The sequence below is a fragment of the Zonotrichia leucophrys genome, chromosome 8 (genome assembly GCF_028769735.1).
Source record: "Zonotrichia leucophrys gambelii isolate GWCS_2022_RI chromosome 8, RI_Zleu_2.0, whole genome shotgun sequence".
Taxonomy (NCBI): domain Eukaryota; kingdom Metazoa; phylum Chordata; class Aves; order Passeriformes; family Passerellidae; genus Zonotrichia; species Zonotrichia leucophrys.
Genome location: NC_088178.1, coordinates 27,003,355 through 27,020,236, shown reverse-complemented (window position 1 = coordinate 27,020,236; position 16,882 = coordinate 27,003,355).

The window sequence follows — 16,882 nt, the reverse complement described above, 5'->3', positions numbered from 1 at the left end:
ATGGAAATGCCTCTGCTTGCTTGCTTTCATTTTCCTTCATGTCACCCTAAATATTAGGACGGTTTGCAGGTTGGTTTCAAAACAGAGAAACAAAGATGGCAATTTTTTAATTGGTGTGATGAACCTCATGGTTTTGCTTAGATGGAAGATGCTTAGGAGGGGAGCTGTGATAGATGGTGTAGTTCCAGATGGTGGGAATAGCTTCCAAAGGGTTGGAAAATAGTATGGAAACATTGGATTTTTAGAGAGAAAGATTTCTGATCCAGACAGTGCCTGAGTAATATTATTCCATCCTCAGCTGTGCTTTGTCCTTTCCTTCTGTGAAGCCTTTGAGCCCCAAATCCAGGAGGCCTTTGCATGGCAGTCCCGCTCTACCTGAAGCAGCACAAAGCCTCTTGTATTATTTTTCCCTTTAAGGGCAGCTTTTCCCCTGTACGACCTTCCCAGAGATCCTTTCATTCCCCAGCAGGTTTTTAAAAGTTAATCAGTGCCTTGTACAGCTCTCAGTGGTAGAAAGTGCTACAACACAGGCTATTTGTTCCTAAATCTCCACTCGACATCAGCAGCAGCCAGCAGTGTACATCCCCATCCTCACACACACTCACACTTACACCTCCTTTGGCTGACCTGGTTATTGCTGTGCTCCCCTCAGCCTGCCAGGGCTGCTCAGTTTAAGCAGCTGCACACACTAAATAATAGAAGCATTTAATGTTTTGCTGCTCGAGTGGTGCCCGGAGCAGTTTGGAGCGGCGCGGTCCCGGCGGATGGCGGCTGTGCCGTGCCTGGATGCCAGCCCTGCTTCCTCCCAGCCATTCCAGGGCTTTGGCTGCCACAACTGCAGCGAGGTGCGAGTGAGGGAAGGAACATGTGCTATTTTCTGAACGCTCTGGGTGCAAACAGGAGCGGGGGTTTGTGTGTGTGTGTGTGTGGGTGTGTTTACACTTCATGCAAATTTAGATGTTCCTATAGTGGCACAAACCTCTTGGTGCTGCCGGAGAAGCTCTCAGAAGTTGTTTTGCTCTGTTGTTAAATTTAATTTCGATGTTTTCCTGTGTCACAGAATGTGTTCTCTGCCTTCCTGCTGGGGAAGACCTTCCCGTGCAGCGCTGGCTGGCTGCGGGCGTCCCAGGGGAGGCAGAGCTGCAGATCAGCCTGAATCCTCTGACAGGTTTTATAAAGAGAGCACAAGCCTTGTTCCCTCCATCCCCCCCTCTCCCTCCTTCCCCTCGCCTTGGACAATGCATTTTCCAAACAGAGATGCTTTCCCTTGATTTATCTCTAAGTCCTAAAGATCCATGTGGTCAAGTTCTTAAAAAATCCAAAATATCCAACCAAAGAGTGTGGCAAACCCATGTGAATTCCTGCCCAGTGATCCAGCCATTCTGAACAACCTTATTTAATGCACGCCTCAGCCTTTCCTGGACAGATCCAGCCCCTTGGGAATGAGGTCAGGGTGGCTCAGGTGTTCTCCTGGGCCCTGCAGAGCAGGGTGTCCCTCTTTATCTGCTGGCAACTTGTCTGTTCCCATGACTTTACTGGAAAAGGAGGAGCAACCCTGCAGAGGTTGTTGGCCCCAGGAGAGCTGCCACCCTCTGTGGGATGGATTGAGTGGTTCCATGGATTTGGAGAGGCTGCAGGAGGCAGAGGCAGTGAATTGCTGCAGGTGAGAGGGTGTGGAGGGAGGGATGCTCCCAAAGAACTCGTGGTACAAAGTGCTGTCACCAAGCGAAGCCAACACTGAACTGCTTCAGCCAAGCCCAGTGGATGAGAGCCCCATCTCGGCAGGGGCTCCTTCCAAATGAAGTGTTCTCTGCTCTTTGTCCAGACAGAAAATTGGAAAATGTCAGCTCTGTTTTCTGATGAAAATTCATTGTCTGCCAGCTTTCCTGAAAGTCACTGGTAATGCCTGGCTCCAGCCTGCATTGACAGGAGTCCTAAAATACAGCACATGGCAAAGAGAAGTGGTAAAATAGGGGCTGCTCTCTTCTTGTAGGGGCTATTACTCTCCCTGCCTCCCCTGTGGGTGCCTGGTGCGAGTGTGGCAGCTTCTCTAGATAAAGAATGTAGTTTCCCCCAAAAGAAGAAGAATTTATTATTTTTGCTACATGGGGAACCTGACATCTGACAAGTATTTCCTTCTCCCAAGCTCTGTTCTCCTTTTCTGTACATAAATATAGTGCTTGTGCCCTTCCAAACGTCCCAGCTTTCCTGAAAACCCTTGTGTTGTAGCCATCAGATTGGCCCATGCATTTTTAATGCAGTCTTATTGACTGGATTCAGGAAGCATAAGGATAAAACAAATCGCTGTACTACGAAGGAAAAAGCCATTTGGCCAAGTGCATCTGCTCACCTTTGATTTATTTCAGCAACTTTCTCCTATATTTTCAGTCTATTCCCTCCCCTTAAAAATAATCTATTAGTCTTCTAGTATTTTGGCATTTGCATCTGCAGTCTGCTTCTCAGCCTATTCCATATTCACATTCCTTTGATATATACATGTGAAATAATGACCCAGAGCTGAAATACTAGCTAAACCTGGCTTCTGATACAATCCCCCTGGTATTTAATTGTACTTTCTCTGGCATCTAAAATGATGGCTTGTGTGATTGCTATCTAAATGTACAGAAGTGTATCCTGGAGGAGCTGATCGTCTTGTCCGAGCTGGGAGTGTGAAACCAGGCTGAACAAAGCCCCTCCAGACAAATGAGCTGTGTGCTCAGCGCTGTGGATAACCCCAGCCTTGCAAGTGCTGCCTTGGATAAATGCTGCTGAGGGAATGTGGAAATCCATTCAAACTGGAAGGTAAAATTCCAATTCCAAACCTTGGCTGGCTCCCGAAGCCGTCCAGGCTGTTCCTTCAGCCAGCAGGTTGAGGTGTGCAAACTTCCATCTGGGTGGGAGAAAAGAAGCTCTGAAGAGGGGTTTTGTGTGGGTTTGCTGGGTTTGGGAAGAGGACTTGCTTTTTCAGTGAGTGTTAATCTCCTCTGCCATCTTCAAGCAGGATTCATTAGAATGTGGTGGAGCATGGTCCTGAGAGAAGCAGCGTGGAGGAGCCATCCAGGGGCACTTCTGGATAAGCCCAAAATTCTGGGATGCCCTTTGGGGTATGGACTGGTGTGTTAGCTTTCCACACATTGCTGTTAGGTACTTATGGCCAGTCCACCTCTTCCAGGAGCAAAAATATCAGAGTCACAGAATGCCATGATGGAAGGGACCTCAAGGATCACCTGATCCAACTCTTCTTGGCAAAAGCACAGTGTGGACAAGCTCAGCACCACCTGAATCTTAAAGTGTCCAATTTTGGGGTATCCACCGCTTCACTGGAGATATTGTTCCAATGTTTATTCCAATGATATATAATGGTTATTGTCATTGCGAATTTTTTTCCTCTTGTGTCCAAATGGATTCTCCCCAGGAGTAATTTATACCCATTACCCCTTTTCTCATGAAAAGGGAGTCTCCCTCTCTGTAGCCATCCTTTAAATACCTGAACATGGTGATGAGGTCTCCCCTCAGCCTCTTCTCTCATGGCTGAACTAGCCCTTCCTCATATGACAGCTTCCCAGTCCTGGGATTATCTTTGGGGCCCTTCTCTGGACCTCTCCAGCCCATCTACAATTTTTTTTTGCGTAATGGGAACCAAAACTGAGCACAGTATTCCAGTGTGTCCTAACAAGGACCACAAGCAGTGGGATAATGGCCTTTTACCTCTGCTGGGGATGTCCTTGCTGGTACAACCCCCCAGTTGGCTCTCTTGGCCACAGCAGCACCCTGGTCACTCACACTGACTTGTCCAAATATCAGCAAAAATGAGCTGAAAAGGAAAAAAGAGAGGAAAGAATGATCTTATGGAAGCCCAAATGCTCTGACAGCCCTGGTCTTTCCAGTCCCATCCCAATGTCCCTGGAGCAAACAAACCCAAAGCTCCCTGAATGCCTCTTCCCTAAACTACACATGCTTTTCTGCATTGTGCTGCTGCTGTGAGGGAGCCTGTGAGGCTGGTGCTCCACATCCTGATATAAATTGTTATCAGCAGCATAATAAAGAGTGATACACAGTGCCGCGCCGGCCTCGCGCGCCGCGAGCTTTCATGCTGCTTGTTTAAATCCAGCTACAATATTGCTGCAACTTCACAAGATACTGCTGCTTTTTAGCCTAATGGGAATGATATGGTTTGCTCCCAGCTGCCTCCAGAGCAGAGCTGTGCTGTGGGATTGGAAAAGTGACTCGCAGCCTCACAAGGGTGGTGCTGACCTGGGGACTTGGAGTGGATCCGTCAAGGGGAGCAGGCAGGACTGGCAGGGAAAGTCACCTAAAGATGGTTCTAGGGGTGGGAATCATCATGCTGTGGCAATTTGCACTGTGGGAAAGGATAGCTTGTGAAAAGAGAGAAAAAAGATTCAGTGGAATGCAAATCCTCCTGCATTAGGATGCATTTCCCCTAAAGCATCCCTTAACCAAATGGGCTGTGAGGTTCCTTTTGTCTCAGGCAGTGTTTTCTGTTTAAGTGATGGATGTTTAATTCTGTGATGTGTCATTAAAAAAAAAAAGTGTGTCTGTGTTCAGCATTGACCTAAAGCCAGTATAGAGAAAGGTTTTGCAGGTTTTTGTGTCCTGTATCTTCAGGAAATAATGCTCCTTAAAATATATCTTATAATAACCTTAAGTGGAGAAAATTGAAAAACATCATTCATACTTTGATGTCCTAAAGTATGAAATCAGAACTGCTTACTAGCAGCTAAATTCCATCCCTTGACCACAGAAAGAGGCAAGATTTAGGAACATGCTAAGATCAAGTAAAAGGGGGTCAGCTTTGTGGAGCTGTGGGATTCACTGGCACATGGGAGTCATGAGTGCAGCTCTGAGCTCGGTGTTTCCCTTACAAGCTGACATTCCCACTGAGGGCTGTTTGAAACACAGCCCTCATAAAAGGCTCTGCACCAGCTGCATGGGGAGGCCAGTGGTGAGAAAATGTCCCTAGAAAATGTCCCTAGGACATGGGACACCTCAGTTCCAGCCCCTCAAACTACAGCTGCCTCTGAGATTTTGGCTAAGGTGCTTCTGTAAAGCAGAAATAAAAGCTCTCATGTGTCTCAGTATGGCATTCTGATCATTATAGACACCCCAGACTGGAATTTCAAAGGTGTTTAGATGCCTGATGATTCAGTTAACAATTTGGAAAATCACTCAGGTGCCCAACTTGCTGGTTGGCTTTGTTCAGGGTTTAGTCAGCCAGTATTGGCTGATAGACCCAGATTAATAGACCTGAAGAGATTTTCACTTCATGGCACAATTTTTAGAGGTGAATTTTAAGGCTCTTCATCTGCCATGGGAAAAGTAAAGCTTGGGAAATAGCTCCAAAGCATGGTTAGGCCCCTGCTGCAGGTTATGAGTATTCCTCATGAAAATCTAATGGAAATGTTGCTCTGAAGAGTCTTGCTTAGGAATCTAAGCACTGACAAGTTCACCACACACTGCAGAAAATTTGATACACAAAATCTCTGGCCTGAACTTTGAATGACCTCAATCCTGAAATATTTAGTTTGTTGTACACAGTCTGCTTTAATTCATTTCAGAGGAAAACCTGTGTACCTCAGAGCAGAGAACCTGGCCAGGTGTGAAGGGCTGCAGCTGATGTGTGTCATCACCTCTCCAGCTGAGCTCCCAAAGTCTGGGACTGCATCTTCTTTCCCAAACCAACTGCTTGGGAGGTGAAGAATTTGAGATTATGTCTGTTTGTGTATATTTACACGAAGGTTTGTCTGTACCAGGCAAAACTGAGATGGTACCAAGGGTGCTCTAAAGCCTTATGGATGTGGAAGATTTGGCCACAGCTTTATTATGATGCTACTACTAATAGATATATGTATGTACTACTAATATATATATGTACTGAGGAAACGTGTTCATCTTTTGCCAAATCCTTATGCTGAGGAAATGTGTTCATCTTTTACCAGTCTGTTAACTTTCATGATGTGGTGAGTTTGCCTTCAGCTTCTTTAGGAGGGTGCAGATGAGTCTTTTTTGGTAACTGTGTTTTGTTGGACTCCTAATACTTTGCTGGTTTTTGACTATAGGCAATAATCTGGTCTTTATTTATGTTGCCCAGAGAAGCTGTGGCTGCTCCATCCCTGGAAGTGTCCAAGGCCAGGTTGGACAGGCTTGGAGCAAACAGGAATGGTGGAAGATGTCCCTGCCCATGGCAGGGGTGGGAATGAGATGATCTTGAAGGTCCTGCTCTATGAGTCCATGATTTATACCCCCAAATCTTGCTTGAATTTCTTCTCCAAAAATATCTGGAGGAAGACAACGCAGTTATCCTCTTGAGGAGAAAGGAGGTGGATTAACTCTTGACTGAACACCTCACCTGCTCAAGGCTTGTAAGGTGGGAGTATAATTGGCAAATTTCACCCACAGATTGTGGAGAGGAATGGACTCCCCAGGGATTCAGAGGATGGATCAATGTTATTTCTCCTCTGAGCAGGACCAACTGAGCTCCCACCTTCCAGGCCTCCTTCAAGATCTCTAGGTCACGAGGCAGGAACTGAGGCCATGGTTTTGGGGGGAATGGCCATTTTTGACTTTAACAAAATCTGCCTGCTTCCCTAATGCCTTCTCTGAGTGCTGCAGCACTGAGGGCATGGTCCATCAGGCTTTAGCAGGCTGTAAAGGATTCCCAGCATCCCTGCATGCATTTTTATGTACCTTAATCAGCCCTGTACCTGTGTTTTTATTGCTGCAGGATCCTGCTGCTGGAGCAGTGATTTACTTTGTGTTTTATGCAGCGCCCTGCTTGTGTCTCTGAGGAGACAAACCTACAGAGGGGTGGGCAGAGCACAGCACTGACCCTGTCCCCCAAAAACCTGGAGAAGCAAGGAATGGGCCACCCCTGCCCTGACTCCCAGGTGTTATTGCAGTCATGCTCCTCCTGGATTGATGCAAATAGATGCAGAGAAGACAAATGATTTATCTGATTCCCATCAGAGCTAGGTAAGGACTTGCAGGCCTGTTCTGTACCCCAGAGCATCCCTCCTCAGAGCCTGCACTCTGCAGGAGTATTAATGCACCCCCTTTTCTTTATGGCTTTAATTATTGTGTGCACTGGGCGCGGTGATAAGTGGATATCTTTGTGTTAAGCAGCTAATTAATGCTTGGAACTTCGTCTTGTGTTTGTTGTAGGGGTTTGCAGGGAACTCTTCTTGGCTGTAACAGAGTTTGTGAAATATGTGCTGTAGATCCCAAATGTTGGAGACAAAAAGATGAGATGCTGCTAAGGGCCATCAATGCACATTGACTCCTTTTGGCCCCACAATACATCAAAAAAATGAAGTGAAACCCTTTGCTGGAGGACTGATTGCAGCTGAGGCACCTCCTTTAATCTCCCATGTGCAGGATGCCTTGTGAGCCAGGAAGGCTATCAAGATACAGTTTTAATTAACATTTGCTTTTTAGATAATGTGCACAGTTTATTTTGGCTAGAGTTCATTGAATATGAAATTTTTGTAATTAAGATACTTGAACCTGCAATATTTTGTTTTCTGCAGTATTTTTTTTTCCAAAATGGCATAAATTGTGCAGCATTTATTACCCAGTAAACAACTACTGCAAGAAAGAGCAATTTCTCCCACTGCTTTTTTATTTAATCTGTTTTTAACCTTTTTGGTTTTGTGCCTTGTTAGTCAGCGTTTTCTTTTCACAAATGTGTTTGAGCAATCACAGAATAAAAATAAAGTAGAGGAGATATTAAAGTCCCTATGCCTAAGGTAATTAAATATCAGTCTTCTATTAATTTGTTTTAACATGCACATCTGAATGAATTCATCTCTGAACACCCCACAAAACAATGTAAATCAGTGAGCCATCACAGGTGTGATGTTTCTCTTTTGTCCTTCAGAAGAAGCCAGACTCTTAAGACATTATGTTTTACATATTTAGAGGTATTATAGGCTTCTTTCAGAGATGTTATCAGCCTCCTGAAAAAGAAATAAGAGAATAGATATGAAAAAATGTCCTTGGTGTAGATGGTGAGCCAAAAGAATTCATAGTTCTTGGATGTTCTTTTTATTTTTAATGGTGCATAAAAAGAATTTACTGAAAAAACTTGGATTTGCTTTATATCTTTCTGTCATGGATTCTTAGGATGAAACTAGAAAGCTCTAAAGCCAAACTGAAATTTTATTAAATTGATGAACAGCAAAACCCTGTAGCTCTCTATAATCTCAACAGATTTTCACGAGAGATAACATTGTTAAAATAAGTGAAAACAAAAGGAGAAAACTGCTCCCATTCTGGTTGTGTTGGGAGGGGTTAAGAGGGATAAAATCACTTTTCAGAGTGATTGCTGGGAAAAAAAAATGAGATTCTTCAGAGCACTCAGCCTCTGGCAGGGGAGGGAATATGCAGATTGTTGTGGCACTGTGAGTTTATTATTTATTGAGGGACATCCAGATGAGCGCAGGAGGAGTGTGAAATTGAAGAACAAATTAGGGGTAAAAGGTTATTTATTTTCCAGCTAAATCCTCTTTCTTTTGAATATTATTAGTAATTCAATTTTTAGCTGGGAAGCAGCCCAGCCTGAATGCAGAGCACGAGGTGAGTGGGGTCCCATCTCCTCCCCTGTGCCTGTGTGTCAGCACTTGCAGCCCAGGAGAACAACTCACTCGTGAAAATACAGATTTTTCCTGAACTGCTCCATTCAATTCTCTGTTGTCCAAGCATGTGAGGAGTGTTGGAACCATGCCAGCCTCCCTGTATGTCACAAAAGGGATTGCTTAAATCACTGTGCCAGGTAGCCCCTGCTTCCCCTGGGCTGGGAAACAGCTCCAGCTCCTGGTCCCTCAGAGGAATTCATCTGCAGAGCACCCAAAATTTGGTGTGGTGAGGAGTTTTTCTCACAGTTTAGTCCTTAAATTTAGCTGTGAGGTAGGTAAATGGTGGGGGTCAGGCGCTTCTCCCAGTTAGCAAGAGACAGGACAAGAGGAAAATGCCTCAAGATGGGATGGTTTAGATTGGATATTTGGGGAAATTTCTTCACCCAAGGGATTGTCAAGCATTGCAATACTCCCCATCCCTGGAGGGATTTAAAGGACAGGTAGATGTGGCACTTGGGGACATGGAGGTGACCTTGCAGTGCTGGACTCAAGGAGCTTGGAAGCGTTTCCCAGCCCTAAAGATAAATGTGGGCAGCCCAACAGAGAATTTGCTTCTGTCACAGCACCTGGAGGTGCTGGAGCAGGTGACAGCCTGGGGGAAGGTCCATGTGGGACCTCAGTGTCACCTGCTGGGTGTGCCTGGCTGCAGGGGACAGGAGCCCCTGTGCTGAAGCACAGTTGGCTCAGCAGTGATGCTGCTGCGGGAGCAGGGCATCGATCCAGTGCTCAGCATCCTCGGTGCTAATGAGCAGCAGGGATTGCTGGAGGGCAGGAGGGTGCCCAGGACTCCAGGGGTGTAGTTTGCCCTTCCAGAGCAATAAATCCATATTGGTTAAACTGCCTTTGTTAAGTGTTTGTGGAATCAAAAGCTGTGCCTGTGAGTTTGTGTGAAGTGAGGTCTGTGTTAGCACATCATCACAGAGAGGGGAGACCCTGCTCAAGCAGATGCTGTGGAAACTAAAGCTCTGAGAATCTGGGATTGTATCCCTGTACAAGGAGGGCAGGACATGAGGAACGGGCCTTGCCAGGAATGCAAAGCACTTCAGGGAATGGTGAGGATAGGCTGCGAATTTATTCCAAATAATACCAAAATTTGTGTGAGGCTCCACAAATGTAAATCTAAGCTGCCCACTAAAAGGATATAGGAATTATTCCTTTACTGTTGGAATGACAGCTAGCAAGACAATAAACAGCTGGAGAATATACATGGCTTTAAATGACCATCATCTCTTACACTGAGAAAATAATGTAATCTCCTCACAGCTTCCATATCCCTGAAGTATGTGTGAGTCATTAGCTGTTATGATGTACATAACCATCCTTTCATTCTTAGGCCTTTTCTTCATTCATTTTCTTCATTGCACAACACAAAAGATCTCAAACTACATGCTGGTTTAGGCCAAACAAAAATTGCTACTAAGAATAAAAGAAAATCTATCATTTTGTTTGCTGCTTAGGAAAGCTGCTAATACAAATCCTCGATGCCTCTGCCAGGTACTTCTGTAATTCTGTCCTTTATGCTCCTATTTTGCTCATAATTTCACAATCCATTCAATTATTTTTAATCTGTATTGGATGTGTTTACATTAAATCAATGACAGGCTCTTGAGGAGTTTGTTGGGGTTTTCCACACTGCATGAAACAGAGGTAGGTGTGCCTGTGCTTCTTATAAAAGAGGAAGGAGAAGGTGGATGGGTTGTAAGCTAATGGTTAATAATGACACCAGGCTGGGCTGTGTCTCTGTCCTGGTCAGAGCCTTTGTAGCTCCATCTGGGAAATTGTACAAGATGGGTTTGCTCCGCCACAAACACACCCAGCACAATGGAGCCGAAAATGAAAACCAAGGATAAAAGAAGCAGTGTATTAGTTCACAGGCAGCTGCAGCACAAAGCTCCCAGGAAACAGAGTTTTGGAGAATTGTGAAAGTTTTAGGAGGTAAAGTGGGATGGCTGGAAGTGATTTATGAACAATCAGAGATGCTGTGCCTCAAAGAGGGACTCCTCGGAAACTGAGGCTAAAAGCATATGTTGAAAGTCCAGAGTAGAGAAAGAGGAATACAGAGCTGAGTTAAATGTGAAAGAACAAAGATAAGCTGGAGTTGGAGTCAGCAAAAAAAGAAGAAAAAGAAACTTCCTTAGAAATAATCTATAAAGGAGAAGGAAGTTCAAGGTGGAGAGCAGGCCTATAACAAATTACGAGAGGGGTCTATTTAATAGGAATTCAAATGGCTCTGGTGCTAAAAAACTTTCTGAACATTTCTATAGTGAAAAGAAAGATTAGTTTCTGGCTCCAGAGAATTAGTATTGATCGTTCATTTGCTTTTGATGGGGCCATATTTTGCCCAGTAGTTGTGAAGGGGTGTAATGTGTGTTACCTCTGGCATCCAAAAATATCCCAGAGGTAATAAAAAGTGATGAAGGGTGGGGAGGAGCACAGGGACAGCCCTCAGATCTTTGCAGCTGAGGAAGGCCAGTGGAGTTTCAGTGCCCAAGGAGTTAAACTGGTGACTCAGCCGTGGAAGAGCTGATGGGCATGTCTAACATTTAGAGGTGCAAATGTTACAAGCCTTGATCCAATTAGCACCTTCTGAAGCAGGAGCTGGGGCAAGCCATGGGATGTCTGCCTGGCTGAAGTGATGGAGAGTGTCTAGGAGGGTGCCAAAAGTGTGACAACATGTCCAGCTTGGCATTAAGTGGGATTTTTCAGCAGAAGGATGCAAGACAGCACCCTTGGGCTGGCTCCTCTGGCAGCAGCCACACACCCTCCACTGACTCTTTTATTTCCTCTCTTTCTTCTTCTTTAATGTAGAAAGAAATCCTTTTCTGCCATTTGAAAGAAAACTTTAAAGGTAGACACAGTGATGTTGGTCTTCTGCAGAGGAATGAACTTCACCTGCAGGGATTTAATTAGCAGACTCTGGGTAAACAAAATGGGCAAATTGCAGTAAAGGGGAGCTGATAAAATTGGAGGAATCATGGGTTACCTGGTGGAAAGCTAATAGACTATCAGTTTGAAAACAGTATGTAAAGTGATTCTGGCAGTTCCATTTGAAAAGTATCTTCTATCATCAGTGAAATAAATGGAGCTAAAATCAGTGGTGTTAGAAGGCTAATGAAACAGAGTGCAGCAAGGAATGCAAGTTTACAAAGAGCAAATCCCACTAAGAAACTGCTCTGTGCCTTCAAACAGAATCACTGCCTCTTTTGGCAGCAGGTGATGTAATTAATGTCATAAATTTGGATTTTTCCAAAGCATTTGGTGTCGCATTTCAAGAAATCTATTTGACAAATTAGTTTAGCGAGGGCTGCAGTGTGAAGCACAGCCAGGAGACCGCCCAGCAGAAGCTGAATGATGGATAGCCAGGCATTGCAGGCAGGAGAGGCACCTAATGGGGTTTTCTGGAAAGGTGTTAGGTCCAGTTTTAGTTAACCTCTTCATTAATGAGCTGGGAGAGAGAGTGTAAGTGTGCAAATTAATGATCTTGGCTAGAGAAGATCTGCAGATAATAAAGGAGGGGGAAATAAGGAACGTGGGCAAAAGGATAACAAACTGCCTTCACCTTGAAAACACAAATGCAGGTGTTGCTGGAGCTCAGCAGAGCTGTGTGGGAGCACAGCTGGCGCTGCAGGAACAGACTGAGAGAGCAATAGAAAGGACAATTTAGATGTAAGTTGGGGATGAAGTATGAAAATATGAGAAATAAATATAAAATTGGGATGTATGTGACAGCATTTCATCATGGTGAAGAGGACGTGGCAGCGTGACTCACATCTCTCAGGACATTGGGTATTCAGATGGGAGGAAGTATTAAAATATACGCAGTGAAAAATATTCTTATATTGGCAGGTGGATGATTGAAATGATATACTGGTGTTTTACCTGTATCCTGTGCTTCTCTAAAGGCAAGAAACAAGTAGTTTGAGCCTGGATTTGTTATGCCATAAAAGCCACACAAAATGCAGACTGGGAGGTAAATCACACAGATGACAAAAGGGATGAAAAGGAGGAGGAACAAGTGCAAAGCCTGATGCTTGCTACGTGCGGTTTCCAGTTCTTGTGAGTGAATTTTTCTCTTCATAGGGAGTTTATTCATATGTGATCTGCACTTTCTGAGGGTCTTCCCAGCTGATGAGCACTGTGATGTGACATCTGAAGGAATAAGGGAAATAAACTTGGGAATAAGGGGGGGAAAACCCTACCAAAAACAACAGGGAAAACCCACTTTTTTTTTTTTTTTGAAAAATGGAGATCAAATGCAGAGTAACAATATTCTGGAGTTATTTCAGTCAGCTTGCAAACCCTCTTTGTGTGATTGCAGAGGGTGCAGATATTCCTGTGAAACAGGTGCCTCATTAAATTAGGCTTATGTTCGGAAGGCTTGAGAGGGATTTTTTTGGAAGGAGCAGAGACAAATGGGTATAACAGTCCTGGGCAATTCTTAGTTCAGAGCAACCATCAAAGCCCTCAGAATGTTATATTTAGTTGCAGATGGCTGCTGAGAGAGAGCTGAGTGTGGCTCTGGCTGAGGGGCTGAGTAGTGAGGAGCACATGGGATGGAGAGACACCAGCTCACCCTCTCCCTGCTCTGTGCTCCCCAGCCCTGCTCTACAGAAAATTGTGTTTATCCAGGTACTTCATTAAGTGGCACGATGTTTGAGCAGGGAGGGAGCTTGCAATTCAGCTGTCATCTCTGATAAGAACACCAACAAACCAGAAGTGGATCCCACTGTAGGCTTTTTAACCACAGCAGTGAACATTAAAGAATTCAACCTCTGCTTTCTCTGGGAAGGTAAATAATTGTCCTTGGAGAGTTGCTGCAGTGTAAGGTTACCAATATTTTCCTTAAGGATGAGTTACCCTTCTAGTATCTGAAGAGAGCCTATAAGAAAGATGGAGAGGGACTTTTTACAGGAGTCTGGAGTGACAGAACAAGGGGAAATGGCTTCAGACTGAAAGAGATTAAATATTAGGAAAAAATTGTTCCCTGCGAGGGTGGTGAGGTCCTGGCACAGGCTGCCCAGAGAAGCTGGGGCTGCTCTTGCATCCCTGGAAGTGTCCAAGGCCAGGTTGGATGGGGCTTTGGAGCACCCTGGGATGGTGGAAGGTGTCCCTGCCATGGCAGGGGGTGGAATGGGATGAGCTTTGAGGTCCTTTCCAACCCAGGCCATTCTGGGATTCCATGATTCTATGATTCCATATTTCTATGATTCCATGATTCTATGATTCTAATCAAATTCATACATAAACTCTCCTTGCTGGTTTCAGTCTAAAGCCTGTAATTTAGACTTGATGAGAATTTAGACTTTTTGAAGTTGCATTTAGTATTTCCCTCAATTTGGCAAACAACACAGGTTCTGCTTCAGTCTGTAAGTGCTGGTGAATTGTTCACTCTTCATAATTTATGACGTGCAAATTGCTCCTCAGGTCTCCTAGCACTGCCCTTGTCCCTTCCTTGGAGTTTTCTGTGAATTTGAGTGGCTTTTTAAGGCAGGACGTGTAGCATGCTGTAATTTCAAAGCAATCTGAGGCATTTCTCAGTGACCCAGGCTTGTCCCAACTGTACTTTGCAGGTTTAGCTTGCAAAATGCCCCACCATGTCTAGGGCATTTTGCTATACCAAGGAAAGCCCTGAACTCGTGTTGTGTTCACTGGAAGAGTTTCACATTTTACTCTTCATTTTCAGGAAGAGTTTATGCTGGTGGCAGGCAGGGCTGAGGCTGGTCCCACATTCCCCCTTGCAGGAACTCCTCATTCTGCTGCTGCCACTCTCTCCTGGGGACACCAGGAAAGCCCTGCTGCCTTTTCCAGCTCACACATCCATGGTGCTCCTCTGGCACTGCACCCCAGGCTATCCCTGAGGAACAGCATCCATCATGGGGTGCATTCCAGCAGGGCTTTCTCCATCAGCTCTCTGCCATTTCTCCCATTTTCACTCCCTCCTTAGAGAGCAGGAAAAACCTTTTCAAACCTGATGGGAGGGAGCTGTGATGGCACTAGTGAGAGAGAACATTTTGGAAAGGCTCCTGGGAAGAGGACAGTTCTTGGGTTGCTGTTGTTAATTGCTGCCCCGAGATGTGCAGGATGTCTCTGATTTGGCCTGCACATCTGAAGAACGAGTCAGAGCTCTTCAGTTTTCGGTCTTGAAGTTCTTGAAGTTCTTATCTATAAAATTTTCTTTCTGCCCAGCCGAGATCTGCTCAGCCAGGCAGCCACAGGCAGTCTGACCACCCCTGAGGCGGTGTTGTCTTTTTATACTACAAACTACATATAACATATTACCACTTAATTCCCAATACCTATCACCTAGGTTAGACAGTGCATTTCTACTCTAAACCAATCCCAAAGTGCCAACATCACTGCAGAAAATGGAGACCAAGAAGAAGAAGAAGACGAAGAAGATGAAGAAGAAGAAGAAGAAGAAGAAGAAGAAGAAGAAGAAGAAGAAAGGCTAGACACGCCCAAGTTCCTCCATCTTGTCCCCATAACCCCCATACCAAAAAATCCTAAAATCTATATTTTCACCCTGTGATAATTTTATTATTATACTATTTAAACCTCTGTGACTTTCAGGTCCTCATACAAAGCTGGTAACTTGCTCCAGGGGTCATAATCAAATCCCCAGGTGTTCTGGGCTGCATGCCAGGATCTCCAAGCCCCCAGAGGTGTCCTTGGCAACTCTGGACACCCGGAGGGATGTACTGAGTTCCGACAGACAGTGGGAACTCACAGGAGGATGAGTGATATTTGCTCCCTCAGCATTATTTCCATGGCTGCTGGGGGAATTTGCATGAGGCAGGTGCAGTTCCCCTGCCCTGGGATGCAGAGTGCTGAGGTGCATTTTCTGTAGCTGCTTGTTTGATCTCTTTTCTTTTCAAGTCCGACCTGCTGCTGCATTCACTTGTCACAATCCACTCTCCCGTGTAGCCATTCACAGGGCCTGGTTTTGTCCTGCCATTTGCAGCCCTCTCTGTAGGCACCATTAGTGTGTGAATGCAGAAACAGCCCTTTCAGGATGCATCATGATTAGGTTCAAGTGTTCAGTGTGTGATAAACCTTTACCCAGCAGATGCATTAGGGAATTCTTTGTTGCATATGAATCACTTACCTGAGCAACTGTTGCAAAATACTTTTTAAATTAAAGGACATGAATGGAAGTTTTTGCAGCGCCTTTCTCCATAAATTAGGTGGTTTTGTACATGTGTGCTACTGAGCAGGAAACCAAAGGAAATATTTATGAGTGTTAGTAATAGTTAATTCTTTTAAAAGCACTATAAACCCACATGCTCCAGGTCATGAGGCAAACCTCAGCTGGCATAAAATCAGAAGGATCAGTCTATTATGGACAAGATATTCCATATGAGATGGGGAGTTTGTGCATCCTCCAGAGTGTCTGTACCTGTCTGCTTTTGCTGTGGCAAAGCAGCTCCTGAATCCTGAACGTGTGCTTGTCTTATTATTCCTATTTAGTGAAGGCCATAAAGTGTTGGAATTTATGGCCTGGAGAAGAGAAGGCTTTGGGGTGACCTCATTGCAGCCTCACAGTGTCTGAAAGGAGCTGGCAAGAAAGGTAGAGAGCTGATTTACAAGGGACTGGAGTGACAAGACAAGGGGGAATGGCTTCAGACTGAGAGAGAGTGCGTTTGGGTTGGGGATTAGGAAGAAGTTTAGTTAGGAAGAAGGAAAGGTGGTGAGGTCCTGGCACAGGGTGCCCAGAGAAGCTGTGTCTGCCCCTGGATCCCTGTCAGTGTCCAAGGCCAGGTTGGATGGGGCTTGGAGCAGCCTGGGACAGTGGAAATTGTCTCTGTCCATGGCAGGGAGTTGGAACAAGGTGATCTTCGAGGTCCCTTCCCACCCAGGCCATTCTGTGATTCTGTTCCATTATTCTGTGACTGTTTTTATCAGGTTTGCCATTCAGCTGAGCATACTGTGGTGGGGACAAGAAGTGTCACCTCTGCTCCAGCCAGTGCCACTCAGGCTATCCCCAGCTGATTTCCTCTACTGGGAAATCACACATGCCTTGGCCCAGGGAGCTTGGATCCTTTGCAGCTGGATGCTCTTTGTACTACTAAACTGAAGATTGTGTGAAATCAATTGGGAGGGGGAAGAAAAAAAAATCAATGCCTGGTTTTTCAGGATGAAAAGGCAAGATAGCTGCACAATTAAGCGCTGGAACACATTTTCCACACTCTTGCTGTCATGTTCTCCTGATTCCATGTCTTGGCTGTTCATCA